The 15,806-nt window shown below is 36.0% G+C and overlaps 1 pseudogene; it reads right to left on the minus strand.

The window, feature by feature from the left end:
* Positions 1-9,795: 9,795 nt before the first annotated feature.
* On the minus strand, positions 9,796-11,020 carry LOC145039708 (uncharacterized; annotated as a pseudogene).
* Between the last annotated feature and the right edge of the window lie 4,786 nt (positions 11,021-15,806).

The following is a 15,806-nucleotide window of genomic DNA, read 5'->3' on the forward strand; positions in this document are numbered from 1 at the left end:
TTGATCTATAATTTGAATTTCGAGCTGCATACTACTCTGTCAAATCTTAGAAAATTCATAACTTCGTCATACAAAGTTAGATTTGGACATTCTTTTTATGCACACTCTCGGTTTAACGAGTACTATGAATTTCATTTAAAATGCAAAGGCTAAAAAGCATTTTATAGTAAACTCACTTTTTACGTCACACAACATCGTGTCGGTTCTGTCACAAAACTTCGACAGGTCATACTTTCTTCATTATAACTCGAATTTCGGTATTTTTATATCTCTGGAATCTTTGTTTCAACAATTACAACTTTCTTCATATATATCGAGTTTATCTAACATTTTTTTATGCTTATTTCTTTATCCTTAGTTTATTATAATAATTAAGTATAAAGTATATAATACTCCAATAATACATCTTTATTACTTTAAAAAAAGTTACAAAGGTTGACCTAGACTATTACATCATCTTTAATGCTTTGTCCCAGAAACACGGGCGTTACAATTCTCTCCCCCTTAAGATGATTTCGTCTCCGGAATCATACATCAGCAAACAAATGCGGATAGCAACTCATCATGTCACTCTCCTTTCCCATGTGAGATTTGGCATATTCGTATGTTTCCATCGCACAAGCACTAAATCGACCATCTAGCGTCGCAACTTCTTAGTCTTACAGTCAACAATTGCCCCCGGTTCTTCAATTAACCTCTTGCTTTCATCCAACCTTAATTCAGAAATTGGAATGATGTCGGGAAATTCTCCCGCGAGCTTCCTCAAGTAACACACGTGGAAAGTGTTATGAATACCATCTACTTCTTCTGGTAGTTCTAGCTTGTAAGCTTAGTTCTCAATCGTTTGAAGAACTTTAAACAGTGCAATAAACCTTGAACTCAACTTTCCCCTTTTACCAAATCTTATAAGTCCCTTCCACGACGAGACTTTAAGTAAAACTGAATCTCCAACTTCGAATGCTATCGGTTGTATTTTCTTGTTAGAATAGCTTTTTTGATGATCTCGAGTTGCTAACATCCTTTCCCTAATCACTTTCCGCTTTTCAGCAGTCTGATGTACTATCTCGGGTCCCATAAATTGCTATTCTCTAGCTTCAAGCCAACATGATGGTGTTTGACACTTTTGTCGATACAAAGATTGATAAGGTGCCATCTTGATGCTCGAGTGGAAACTATTATTGTAGGAAAATTGTACAAGAGGTAAATGTTCATCCCAGTTACCTTGGAATTCCAGGGTACATGCTCTCAGCATATCCTCCAATGTTTGAATTGTTCGTTCGCTCTGACCATCGGTTTACGAATGGTAGGTTGTACTTAGACACAGTTTCGTACCCAATTCCTCTTGTCGACTTCCCCAAAACCTTGACGTTAAACGACTATCACGATTTGATATAATCGTAGGGGCAACACCATGATCTTTCACTATCTCTTTCACGTAAACCTTTGCAATATTTTCCATAGACCACTTCTCATTGGTTGCTATGAAATGTGCACTTTTTTGAACCGATTAACAACCACCCAAATCATGTCGTGACCGCTTTTCGTTCTGGGCAGTTAAGTCACAAAATCCATGGTGATATCTTCCCATTTACCCATGGGTACAGCTAAGGTTCTAAACTCTTATACGGTTTCTGATGTTGTGCCTTAACCCTCGCACATGTCACACACTCGGCCACATACTTTGCAACATCAAGCTTCATCGTCGGCCACCAGTAGTAGGGTTTCAGATCCCTATACATTTTTGCAACATCAAGCTTCATCGTCGGCCACCAGCAGTAGGCCACCAGTAGTAGGGTTTCATCTCTTTTTTCCTCCCGTTTAGGTACTCAAATCCTATCTTGGAATACCTTAATTCCTTGACCATTTGTATCGAACACTAACATTTTGCCCAAACGTTCTTCCTTTTGGTCATTTTTCTCTAAAGCTTTTTCTTGAGCTTTCTTGATGCTTTCTACAATCGTTGAGACAACTTCGATTCTCAATACTCTTGGCCTTTTCTTTTCAAGGCTCACTTTTCTACTTAAAGCATCAGCTACGACATTTGCTTTACCAAGGTGGTAAAGTATTTTACAATCGTAATCCTTAGGAAACTCTAGCCAGCGTTATTGTCTCATGTTCAATTCCTTCTGATTAAAGAGATATCGAAGACTCTTATGATCAGTGAAAAGTCTGTATTTGGTAACATAAAGATAATGCCTCCATATCTTTAGGGCGAATACTACCGCTGCCAACTCCAAATCTTGAGTAGGGTAGTTTTTTTTTTTTTTTTTTTTTATTTTAATTTTTTTAATTTTTTTTATGTTCTTTCAATTGTCTCGATGCATATGCTATCACCTTATCTCTTTGGGTCAGAACACAACCTATCCCAACTCCAGATGCATCACTATAAACTACAAATTATTCATCTCCATCATGTAAAGAAAGAATCGGTGCTTCACATAACTTCTTCTTTAGCTTCTTAAATGCTTCCTTATGCTTCTCATTCCAAGTATAAGTAGCTCCTTTATGGGTTAAAGTTGTCAATGGAGCAGTTATCGAAGAAAAGCCTTGGATAAATCTTCGGTAATATCTGGCTAATCCCAGAAAGCTTCGGATCTCCGTGGGACTCTTTGGTTGTCCCCACTTTATTATAGCTTCAATCTTAGCTGGGTCTACCAAAATCCCTTCTTGGTTAACCACATGACCCAAAAATTGGACTTCTTGAATCCAAAAATCACATTTGGAGAACTTTGCATACAACTTCTCCTCTTTTAGAACTTCTAACACTTCTCGCAGATGCTTGTCATGCTCCTGCTTGCTTTGTTAAATAAATCAAAATGTCATCTATGAACACTATCACAGATTTATCGTGGAATGGTTTACAAACCCTGGTCATCAAATCCATGAATGTTGCTGGAGCATTGGTTAGTCCAAACGACATAACCAAGAACTCATAGTGTCCATATCTTGTTCCGAATGCAATCTTCTCAATATCCCGCTCTCTCACCTTTAGCTGATGATATCCTAACCTAAGATCGATCTTTGATAAATAGCTCGAACCTTGCAACGGGTACTTGTTCTTTATTGATGCCTTGTTCAACTCTCTGTAATCTATGCATATTCTCATGATCCCATCTTTCTTCTTTACGAATAACACTGGAACTCCCTAGGGTAATGAGCTAGGTCTAATGAAACCGTTGTCCAACCACTCCTGAAGTTGCATCATAAGCTCCTTCATCTCTATCAGTGCGAATCGATATGGTGCCTTTGCTATTGGTGTTGTTCCTGGTAACAAGTCTATTCGAAACTCCACTTGTCTATCAGGGGGAAATCCAAGAAGATTTTCGGGAAAGACTTCCAGATAGTCACACACCATTGATATACTTTGCATATACTTTTTCTCCTTCTTAGCATCGATTGCGAATGCCAAGTATGAGGTGCATCCTTTAGATAAACTTTTTCTGGATTTCAATAGAGAAATGATTCCAGAATTTACTCTAAACTTATCTCTGTACACCATAAATGACTCTTTTCCAGATGGGTTTACCCTTACTATCTTTTTCTTGCACATTATTTCGGCATCATTGGCGCTAATCCTATCCATCCCTAGAACGATGTCGAAACCGTTCAACTCTATGGGTAACAGCTCCTCATGGAATTCATTTCCGTTCAATTCGATGCCAATATTCTTAATAAAATCGCTAACAACTATGAATTTTCCACTAGCAACTTCTACAATAAGGGCATCATCAAGTTTTTCTATAGGCAATGCTAGTCTTCCACCAAATTTATGTGATATAAAGGAGCAATTCACTCCGGAATCAAACAATAAATTGGCAGGCAATCCATTTACAAGAATGGTACCTGAAACGACATCTGCCACATCCTTAGCAGCTTCCAGTGTCATCTGGAAAGCTCTGGCTTTTGGCTTTGGTGGGAGATTGGGTATTGCTGCCTCTTTCTTCTTTGGTCAGTCCCTCAAAATGTGCCTCTCTTCATTGCACCCATAACAAACTTTCTTATTGAAGGTGCATTCATTGGCATAATGCCCAGGATTTCCACATTTATAACAAGTGACCTCCTCGCCACATTTCCCAACATGTTTCTTTATACATATGTCACACCATTTAGCTTCGCCTCCTCTTCCTCTCAAACCAAACTTCGAGAACTTCCTCTTCTTGTTGGAACCTGAAGTTCCTTTAAACTTTCTCTTTTCTCCAACTTCAACCTTGCTGGAGGCTCTTCCCTTGATCATATCTTCAATTGACTTGGCAACCCAAATAGATGCCTCCAGAGTAAGTTCCCAACATACTGGCACTACATACTCCTATGGAAGTCCCTTTGCGTACCTGTCGATTTTTGTCAGCTCATCTGGGACAATACGCAAAGCAAACTCCATTTTGTCTGTGAAGTTATTGGTGTATTCATCGATGGACATGCTTCCCTTCTTCAATGTCAAAAATTAGTTCTATAGCTCAAGCAGATTTTGGGTTGAGCAATACTTGCGCTTTAACTGCACCAAGAACTCCGCCCAAGTTAGTTGCAGTGGCTCATTAGGGCTTAGGGTCTTCCCCAGAGTGTTCCACCAACGAACAATGCCACCTCTGAACTGACACACTACAAATATGGTTTGTAGTTTACCTTTGCAACCACATGTAATGAAGGCTAATTCCATCTCCGAGATCCAATCCATTACTCTGACGGGATCTTCCTTTCCAGTGAAAGTTGACAGCTTGCAAGTCATAAAGTCTTTGTACTTGCATCTATTTTTCTCCGAGATCTAATCCTTGGCCCTGGGATCAAATCCTCTCAAACTCCTACACAAAAAAATCTCCTTTAATTACCCTTTCATACTGATAACCCCTTTAAGGGTCAACTCTGGTCAATGGTGTGACATAGCCAGAAAAGACTGATTTCTTTTATGCTTTTAAAATAAAATCAAAGTAATCTTTGAAAAAGTATTGCGAAATTTGTCCCCAAAACAAAATATGATAAAAATATTTATCAAAACATTTCTTAAAGAAATGTATTTTCATTTCATTACAAAACTCGGGATGTCCACTTTGATACAGACCAAAAGCATAAATTGTACAATATAGGCATTTCAACAGTTATTTACATCTACATGCCTATAATCCAAAATCTTTCATCATCAACCAACTATTCTCTTGTTCCACTACCTGTAATACAGAAAGCTGAGTGGGTTAGGCTTGGGAGACTGGTGAGCTTATATGGTTTTCAACCCACAAATAATAAATTTATTAATTTCATCAAACAACAATGAATTTATTAATTTTATCAACCAAAAATAACCTTGATTACCCGTTCCCGTTATCCTCACTTTACGTCCCTAAATACCTATCACAAGGGACCTAGCCTAGGGATCATCATCGGGATGGACACTACTGCTAAAGGAATTCCTCATGCATACATATCCTTAAGGCAACGATGAGGGGGGTGGAGTACCACGGTGAACACATCGTTTACAAACACCTACAGGTTGCGAGCCTGCTACCGTTCCATTGGACTGTCTAGAAAGGTCTGTGGTCGTCATCTATACTCTGCTAGATGACTAGAACAACAACATCGAGGCTTCTCATCATTTTATTTCATCACACATCAACTATCTACCTATATTATATCCAACATTTTTGTAGATAAAAATACATATACAGTTTAAAACCTGTATAAAACATCCATTCAACACCTATCTCAAATAAACAAACAATATATATACACATAACACACATTTTATAGAAAATACTTCATATCTATGTGTAAGATGAAAGTGACTACAAACTCACTTGATAAGATGGTAATTGGAAAGCAATTTGTCCCTTAAAACAATCATTTTCAATAAAATCGGGAGGTTTGCTCAAAAACCGGGCTCTGCGTTGACAAAGTTTCGACTCGAAAAACTCTTTTTCTTGAAGACTTCGGGGCTCCGGGCTTTCTTCGGGTGCTAGGATGGTATTCTAGGCTTCGGGGGGTGTTAGGATAGTTTGAGAGAGAGTAAAGGGTGTAAAAGTATAAGATTTGTAAACAAAATCCGGACAGCTTCGCTTTCTATTTATAGTGGTTGAAGCCTCGCATTACGCGGGGTGTAATCTTCATGTATGCGGGGCATACTGCCTTGCGAGGTTCTACGTTGGGCGTAGAAGGGATCATCTCGGATGCGTCAAGGATACGAACACGTTGCACCATGCGAAGGAGTAGGCGACATGGCCAATCTTGGACCGTGAACACGAGTATGTTGGGCGTACATACTCCGTACACTGGGTGTATTTCTAGTCTCGAAGTTCGTGCCTGAGACTTCAAAAATTCATATCTTTCTCATACGGGCTCCGTTTGTTACACTCTTTATATCCACAAGTAGGTGAAATTATACTATACAATTTTCTTTTAGATTCCGTCGGCTAATTTTGAATTTATTTTTAAAGTTATATTTTAACAGGCCGGGACAGGAAAAGTCCGTTAAAAATTCATAACTTTTTCATCCGACGTACATTTTTCTCTGTATTTTTATCGTTAAACTACTATCAATAAGATCTTCGATTCTCGTTTAAGTTGTTTTAGCTAAAAATTGCTTGATCTATAATTCGATTTCCGAGTTGCATACTGCTCTGCCAAATCTTAGATAATTCATAACTTCATCATACGGCGTTAGATTTTGACATTCTTTTTATGGACGCCCTCGGTTTAACGATTACTACGACTTTCATTTAGATTACTAAGGCTAAAAAGGACTTTATCATAAACTCACTTTTTATGTCATACATCGTCATGTTGGTTCTGTCGTGAAACTTCGACAGGTCATAACTTCTTCGTTATAACTCGGATTTTGGTGTTCTTCATATCTTTGTAATCCTTGATTCAACCACTAAAACTTTCTTCATAGATATCGGGTTTATCTAACATTTTATTTTGACGCTTATTTCTTTATCCTTAATTTATTATAATAATTAAGTAGAAAACACATAAATACTCAAATAATATATCTTTATTACTTCAAAACAAGTTACAAAGGTTGACCTACACTATTACATCATCTTTAATGCTTTAGCCCAGAAACACGAGCATTACAAATGGTCAAAGTCCAAGTCAACATCCTGGTTGACTCAGCTCGCCGATTTGGTCCATCAACTCGTCTAGTTCCATGATCCATAAAACCCTGGAAATCTCAATCCACCTCGTCGAGTTCTTTCATGAACTCATCGAGTTCCTCTTCATAATAGAGTCGGGACAATTCACTCACAACTCGTCGAGTTCCTCCTTGAACTCATCAAGTTCTTCAATTTTCCAAAACCCAAAAACCATGTCCAACTCGCTGAGTCATCTCATGGACTTGACAAGTTTTCCCAGTAGCAGAAAAGGTTGGGGGACCACGACCCAACTCGCCGAGTTGTTTGAACAATTCGTTGAGTCCCCCATAGTCTAAACCCATTCAGTCGTTTCCAGTTGGGTTGAACGCTTCCAAACCATAGATCTAGTCCACTTGGACTAAGTTACCACGTAAAGTTGCTAACTTTACGTCCATGCATGGTGTCATGAAGCTAGAAACACTAAAACTAAGCTATATAAGATGTCTAGGGCATGGGGAAGGGCCTAGGCTTGATAAAGCTGGCAACTTTAAGCCTCATAAGCTCATGAGTGCCTAGATCTGAAGTCAAAACCTCATGATACACACAAATCTCGAAAATGACTTCAATATGGCCCAAAAGTAACAAAATACTAAGCAAAGGAAAGCCAAGGTATCAACTTTATACCTCAAATGATTCAGAAATGCAGCTCAACTTCTGGATCTACTGGCTTCCTCTTGAATCCCCAAGCTTCTCCTTCCTTCTCAAGCTCAAAATCACCAAGAACACACAACAACGACTCAAAAACACTCAAAGGTGGATTAGGGTTTCGTGGCTAGAGTTTGGTGTGATGGAGGCTGCAAATGAGGCCACCCTTTGGAGGTTAAGGTGCTTAAATAGGGTGCAAAACCCTGAAAATTAAGGTTTCACTTTGGCAGCCCTACTCGTCGAGTTGAGGCTTCTCGACTGGTCGAGTAGAGTTCATGTCCCACGTCCGAATTCCATTCCTACTCGATGAGTTTGGGGCCTCCAACTCGTCGAGTCCCTTTGCAAAAATGACTAATTTGATTTAAAATACATACCATGATCCGGACGTTACAAACAAAGTGAAAGATAAGTTGATATCTAATATTTATATTGCTTTGAAAACATGTTAGGTATAGAAAGTTAGTAACATGACATGCTAATTGTTGAGAAAACACATCTTAGGCAAAGTAGGATGTCTAAATGAGAAAATGGTCAAAAAGTGTCTAAATGAAAAGTAGTTCAAAAGGTCTCATGAATCTTTATACCTATTATAGCAATACAAGTTGTCGTTTATTTGGATGCCGTTGATATAATGAAAAAAATAAATGCGAGTAACAATAGGATGCTATAATCAAACAATAAATGAGAGTATGTTGTTATTCATGCATTTACCCACATTTCTTCCAAAACACATTGCGTTTAATCATTAAATGTCGTTCAAAAAAATAAATAAAATAATCATTAAAGTATCATTTAAAAATATAAATTGCCATATTAGTAGGGCTGTTCATTATTTGGATAAAACCGAATTATCTAATTGGGCAATTTGGACTGAGCTATTTGGTTCGGATAGTTTGGATTTCACCAAAACCGAATTATTATTTTGGATTGGTTTTGGTTTATAAAATAAGCACCGAATAGTTCAAAAAAACCGAATAACAGTTTATTATTTATTTATTTTTTAATATATTTATAATTGTTTATTAATTTTATAAATTATTTTTTTCAAAAAAGTTCAAAAAAGTTTCACCTAAGAAAAAAATTAATATGATTTTCTCTCAAAAGCGTTTTATCTAATAAATATTAAATTATAATATACCTTCTTAGTAGTTGTTTATAAATTATAAATTACAACTAAATAATTTGTTTTTGCTTCTTCTATAAAAATGGGATAATATTGTAATTATATATCGTTTTAAAATGTTATGCCTTTTGAAAACCGAATTATAAAAACCGATCCAACCGAATTATAATTGGATTGGATCGGTTCGGATTTGAATATTGTTTGGACAATTCGGATCCATATTTTGAAAACCGACATCAATTTGGATTTACTTAATTGGATCGGATCGAACCGATCCATCCAAACGAACACCCCTACATATTAGCCTTCATAACATTTAGAGGTATTTTTTGGGGTTTTTAAGAGATATTAATTAAAATGATAATATATGAGAGCCACCGTCTTTTTCATTACGTATTAAATTGATGAAAATAACCTCCTTAATTAGCAAATACAACGTTTTCCAAGAAGTTCAAGACTGTCTTCTCTAGTAATAGGTTTAAAAATTATCTATCGAAGAACACTCCATTCTCTATGCATTCTTTACCTTTGAAGAAGTGAAAGAAATGCAGAGACTACAAGGCCTCGACCCGGTTGCTTTACCTTTGCATTTGTTAAGAAACAGTGGGATACAATTGCAAGGGACATCTTGTTCGCTATCAAAGACTCCATACAAAAACAAGAAGATCGATAGGGGATGTAATTTCTTTCTTTATTATGGTGTTGAAGATTACATATTCTACTACTTTGGGTGGATTCATACATATAAGCCTAATTCGATGTCGTTACAAGATGACAAAACTACAAATTTGGTCGCTGAGGTATTCAAAAAACTTTGGATAAGGTCCAAAAAGTTTTAAACTTGCATGGAAGGTCCAAAATCAAGGTTTTTATTGGTTTTTGGTCCAAAAAAACTTAAAAAGATGGTTATGCCCTTTTGATTTCTTTTTTCCTTTTTCTATAAGTATTTTAATGCTATTTTGACTTTAATAAAAAATAAAAAAAGAATTTTGCACCCCCACCCCCACTCACCATACTCTCTCTCTCTCTCTCTCTCTCTCTCTCTCTCTCTCTCTTTCTCTCTTTCTCTCTCTCTCTCTCTCTCTCTCTCTCTCTCTCTCTTTCTCTTTTTATCGCCTCTCTCTCTCTTAGACTCTTTCTCTCTTATCTGCTTGATCTCCTCAAGACTGGAGTCTAATGAAGAATCCTCATAATACCATTTTTACTTATCATAATTCCCACCAAATTCCTTGTAAGAATTACTCAAGTTGTTACGATGCTAATCATATACACCAACAGTACTACGATACTCATAATGCTAGCTCCCATTGGAATTAGAACTGCAACTAGCTTGATGACCTCCAAAGAAGAAAAGGGTAGAACTATCTTTTACCTCCTGCTGGTAAGACTCCGTGGAAACCAAACCGAGAAATCCATGATCTTGTGATTGGAGAACTGAATATTGATGATTAGCAGCATTATTTCTAGGGCTAGATGGGATAGATAAGGTTTGATCATGGTAGCTAGAAGTATTTATATTGTACAAATATGATGGAGACGATGGTATTTTGATGATGATAATGGAGAATTGACATTGATATTACTATTTTGAAAAATCGATTGTGATGGGTAGCTGTAGTTTGTTGAAGAACTAAAACATTGAAGATGTTGAAGAGGTTTTCTAAGTTCGGGTAGGGTGATTAAGTTGTTCATCATCTTCTTCTTCAGGTTTGTGTGCCTATAGTTCTTGATATCATTTTATGTTCTTCCTAGTAATTGTGTTGCCATTATTGACCACCTGCACATTAAATTATTCAAACTTCTAGATTTCTGCATATAAATTCACACCCGAGACAAAAATCTCCATTTTTGCGTGCTATATACCACAAAATCGCCCTTAATACAGAATCTTGAAAGAGAAAGTGTACTTGCTACCAATGCTAGCAAAGAGTACATATATAACTTTATCTTCATCATCATAAAATTAGCCATGTTTAATGTTTGGTCTCAGATAGTTCAACCATTGAAATGAGAGAGAAAGAGTAAAAAAGGGAGAGGGATAGAGAGAGAGAGAGAGAGAGAGAGAGAGAGAGAGAGAGTACGGTGGGGTAGGGGTGGAATTTATTTTTCTTTTTTTAAGTGAAAATATCATTAAAATACTTATAGAAAAAGGGAAAAACAAATCAAAAGGGCATAAGCATCTTTTTAAGTGTTTTTTGGACCAAAAACCTAGAAAAACCTTGATTTTGGACCTTCCACGCAAGTTGAAAACTTTTTGGACCCTATCCAAAGTTTTTTGAATACCACAGGGACTAACTTTACAGTTTTGTTTTACAAGATCATCTTGAAGGTGCTCAACCCAAACAACCTACATAAAAAAAAACATACTTGACGACCCACTAATTGTAAATGAAGTCATCTCGGCTGGTGGTAAATCTCTAGCGCCAAGAATTTAATAAGAATCCTACGTTGTTATGAACTAGCTTCGGGTCATAAGGTAAACATAACAAAATAAGCTCTTTGGTGTGGGTATAAATAATCTCAAAATCGAGTTATTGGCTAGAAATACCAATTGCTTAGTTGGTGACTTGCCATTCATTTACATAGGTTTACTTGTGGGATAATGACTTAAAAGGGTAATATATTATTCGATTTGTACACATTTGGTCACTGAAATTATTTTTTGTTCGCATTTACCCCTTCAACTTGTTAAACTGTACACATTCAGTTCTTATGACCGGTTATTTCAAGTTAACCGGTAAAAATGTCTTAATAGGGTAATATATTTCTCATTTTGTACACATTTAGTCTTTCATATTTTTGTACACATTTAGTCCTTAATTTTTTTGTTGCAAATAATTTATTTTTGTTTTTGTACTCATTCAATAGTTATGAATATTTTCTTTAAGTTTTTCTCATAACATCTTACATGGAACAATCATTAACGAGGAGTTTTAGGCTTTTGATGTTTATGTCCATCGCGATCTCAACTACTTGGTTGCTTAGGTCATGTGTTTTGAACGTCATAAGTTTTTCATACTATCTCGGATTTTAACGATTTCTATTAGGGGTGAGCAAACCCAAACCAAGAAACCAAAAAAACCGACGAAAGTGAAACTGAAAAAACCGAAACCGAAGCAAAACTGACGGTTAGGGTTTGAATTTTCTAGTAATCGAAAAGTCGGGTTCGGTTTCGGTTTTTAACTAGAAACCGACCCATCCAACCCAAGAAACCGACCCATACTTAAAACCGACTAATCGCCCCAATACACCGCTCCATCTAACCCAAGAAACCGACCCATACTTGATTGTGTTTTTGTTGTAATAGACTATTTGGGGCTTTGGTTGTAACTTATAATAGACTGTTTGGTTATAAGACTCATGTTTCTTAAAGTATTTAACTTCAATTTGGTATCCTTTGAAGTATTTAACTTCTTGCTTTATTTTTGGAAAATGGGTTTGAACCCAAAACCCATGGGTTTAAACCCAGAACCCGTCAGTGTATGGGTTGAACCCAAGAAACCGAAAAACCGCCCAAACCGACCTCAGAACCTAAGAAACCGAACCGATTAGAAACCGATCCTATTGGGTTCTGAAAACCAAAAACCGACCAATTATGGGTTGGGTTGGGTTTGGGTCCAAAACCGACCCATTCACAACCCTAATTTTTATATCTATGCGTTTGTATTTTAGTTTACTACAACTTCCGTTTAGATTACTCCCGTTAAAAAGTAATATATTTTTTAATTACTATCTTTATATCCATATATTTTTTATGAATGCATGTATGGATGTTTTTTTTATAAAATCGTAAGTAAAAATATATTATATTTTAATAGGAGTAATCTTAACGAAAGTTATAGCAGACTTAAAAACGAACACGTAGATATAAAGATCATTGAAATCAAACATCATATGAAGAAGTTATGACGTTTGGAATACAAAACCTAAACCAAACCATAAGACCTGTGCAACCAAGCAGTCGAGGCTGCAATGGACATAAGCATCAACAGCCCCAAACACCTCATCAATCAGGGACGGACGCAGGATTTGGTAGTAGGTGTTGTCGGTCCGTATTAGGTGTTGCCAGTAAGTAGAAAAAAGAAAAAAAATCGAAAACTATTCATTGCGTATAGAAAAAGCAGGGGTTGTCCGTGCCACTGCGGGCACCTAAAGAGAACCGTCCCTGAAATCAATGATAGTATCATGTTAGATGTCGTGAGAAAAACCCTAAATAAATCATTTATAATTACTGAATTTGTATAAAAACAAAAAATGACTTATTTTGAAATAAAAAAATATTAAGGACTAAATGTGTACAAAAATATTAAAGACTAAATGTGTACAAAATGAGAAATATATTACCCTAATAAATCATTTTTCCCGGCTAACCTGGAGTAACCGGTCATAAGAACCGGATGTGTACAGTTTAACAAGTTGAAAGGGTAAATGTGGACGAAAAAAAACTCACTGACCAAATGTATACAAATCCAAAAATATGTTACCCTTTTAAGTCATTATCCCTTTACTTGTCCGCGCTTTAATCTCAAGAATATTCCATTGGAGCACTTTGATATCCAAATTTCAAGCTAAGTTATCGAAATGGAAGGCCTCCACAGTCTCTTTTGGTGGAAGACTAACGTTGTGCAAATATGTGTTGGGAAGCCTTGGGGCTTTCTTATTCTCGCTCTATAAGGCACCAATTAAAGTCGTTAACTCTCTTGAAATTTAGAGAAGACATTTCTTTTGGGATAGACAGACACAACAGACAAAATATCATGGATTAGTTGGGAAAATGTACTCTCGAAACAAGAAGACAAAGGCATAAATATTGGAAATCTTTAAGGCTTAAAACCTTGATTTGTTAGGAAAGTGGTGGTGACAGTTCAAAGAAAATAAACAAAATAAACAGGAACTATGGAAAAGTGTCGTCATGGCAATTTATGATCGGGATGGAGGATTTAAATTACCCTCAAGGGCAAAAAGGAAGAGTTGCTACTGGGGTAATATTAAACTTGTTAGTAATTCTCTCAAAACAAAATGTTAACTTCAAAGATCTTTTCAAAGAATCACATACAACTCAGCATACTAAATAGTCTTGGAATCTGGAAGCACAAGAAATATACTTGGTCTCTTCCCTAAGAAGTTTTATTGATAACTCCACGTTGCCCAAATCAACGGTAAGGAGAGTAGCACATGATAGATCCTAACCAATAGGGGTGAGCAAAACCAAACCCGGAAACCAAAAAAACGATAAAACCCGACAAAACCGAAACCGACAGTTTGGGTTTGATTTTTTTAAACCAAAATATTTGGTCGGTTTTGTTTTTATAAAATGTAAAAAACCGAAAACAATAGAACCAGAATTTTATGAAGTCTATGTATTCTACGAATTATATATATATATATATATATATATATATATATATATATATATATATATATATATATATATATATATATATATATATATATATATATATATATATATATATATATATTCGTTGGTTTTTAAACACAAAAATAAACCTAGTGTAGTGGTTAAGGTGCTAATGCATCTTTCTTGAGGTATGAAGTTTGAAAACCATTGCCTGCATTTCATTTGTTTAGGGATGTGCTTCGGGCCAGAACTGATCCGAACCCGAACAATCCGAAACCTAAATTGGATGAAAAGTGGGAATCGAAACCCGGACCGATTATACTAATACGGGACTGGTTCGGTTCCGGTAATACGGGTTTCGGTTCAGGTATTTACCCGAAAGGACCGAAATAACCCAAATAAACATTAACACTATGTTTTTGACCCGAATAACCAAAATCAACCGAAAGGACCCAAATAATCCGAATAACCCAAATAAAAAAAATTATATATCTAGTTTAAGAAAAAAATACTAAAATTTCATAATTCATATTCCAAAAATCCATAATTCATAGTCCAAAAATCCATAATTCATGATTAAACATTAAACATTAAACATCCAAATTAAAATATGAATCTTAAGTTTTTCGCAAAATAAGAATGACCAAATACAAATTAACTATTCGAAAATATTGATTGGTTGTTTTCCCTTTCCACCTCCATTGTTTATCGCGTTTTCCAACTCTTTCGCGACGTCATCATCTTTCAAAACTTCATCAATGTTGTCCACAATTGGCTTCCTTGATTTCTTTATCCAATCTTGAGTGCAAACCGAGGCCTCTAATATATTAGCGGACAAATTTGTTCGATATGGATCTAATATCCATCCACTTATACTAAAAGCCGCCTCGGACGCCAAAGTAGAAATTTGTAGTCCCAAAATATCTATCAACATAAACAAAGAAAGTGTTAAAATATAATTATAAAAAAACCATACAAATAAATAAAGTTATACCTTTCGCCATACGAGCTAGAATAGGGTAAAAAGATGCATTTTGTTTCCACCAAAGTAGAATGTCAAAATCTTTATTATATTTAAGTGACCGCTCGTTTAGGTATCATGTCAACTCTGTTTTTGTAGAGTCCAATGGGTAATCCGCTTGTACTATTAAATCATCCATGAAGTCATTCTCATCATCAAGCATAACTACATCTTCATGAGCACGTGTTTGATTTTGAGAAGACTCAGTATTGTCGAACTTTGCTTTGTAGAAATTAAAAAAATTCTCAATTTTTTTTCAATGTCCCGTATTAAGGCCTTAGCCTTCAAAGTGACCTCCGAGTTTAATATGGGAGGTTCTTCGGTATTCTTCAACCTAATCAACTTCTCAAAGGCTTGTTGAAGAAACTCAAACTTCAATCGTGGATCTAATACGATCGCAAAGTACAAAAGTCATTTAATTTTTCAAGGTCGCCCCAATACTTTTCATATTTGTCAATCATATCCTTCTCGTTCAAGCAAAATTGGGGAGTTGACACCTAATCTCTAATGTGCATGTACACATCGCATATTTCTACA

The sequence above is a fragment of the Lactuca saligna genome, chromosome 4 (genome assembly GCF_052625555.1).
Source record: "Lactuca saligna cultivar CGN05327 chromosome 4, ASM5262555v1, whole genome shotgun sequence".
Classification (NCBI taxonomy): Eukaryota; Viridiplantae; Streptophyta; class Magnoliopsida; order Asterales; family Asteraceae; genus Lactuca; species Lactuca saligna.